At 58.8% G+C, this 536-nt stretch overlaps 1 protein-coding gene across 1 annotated transcript in view; it reads left to right on the plus strand.

The window, feature by feature from the left end:
- Positions 1-167: 167 nt before the first annotated feature.
- PTH2R (parathyroid hormone 2 receptor) overlaps positions 168-536 on the plus strand; it is a gene marked incomplete at its 3' end in the record, with an annotated part of 4,171 nt that continues 3,802 nt past the window's right edge. The window contains exon 1 of the mRNA XM_010081218.1: positions 168-273. The remainder of the gene's footprint in view (positions 274-536) is intronic.

The raw sequence follows: 536 nt of genomic DNA on the forward strand, positions 1-536 counted from the left end.
TGGCAACTCTCTGGGGACATGGAGGTCACCAGGGTGGGTTGAGCTCTCCCAGGGAGGATTCATTTCAAAATTGTGAGCACGAAGAGGAGACCTGAGCCCAGCTGCCGGCTGACTCCGCTGGCCCCAGCCAAGGTGGGGGGGGTGTCACGTCAGTTTTGTCTCGGCAGGTTGACCCCGACGACGTTCTCACCAAAGAAGAGCGGATCTATCTCCTGGTGGAAGCCAAGGAGAAATGTCTCAGAGACATAAAAGCCCAACTGGAGAAGATCAAAGGTAGCGTCCCCTCCCTGCACAGGGGTCCTGCCGCCCCCCAGGAGCTGGTGGGAAATGCTCTGCCCTGCGATGGGCGCAGGATGGAAAAAAAAACAGCTCCCGGGGGCCACAGTGTCCCGGTGTGGGTTTGTGCATCTCCCGGCACCGTGGCTCCTCTGGGGGCAATTAGGTGCTAATTAAGTAATTAAATCACCCCCCTGATGAGCCAGTGCTGGCTGCCCTGTGCACACCACGGATGAGCACATGTGGAGGGGCCTCAGACC

This window comes from Pterocles gutturalis, unplaced genomic scaffold (assembly GCF_000699245.1).
Source record: "Pterocles gutturalis isolate BGI_N339 unplaced genomic scaffold, ASM69924v1 scaffold19201, whole genome shotgun sequence".
In the NCBI taxonomy this organism is placed as follows: Eukaryota; Metazoa; Chordata; class Aves; order Pterocliformes; family Pteroclidae; genus Pterocles; species Pterocles gutturalis.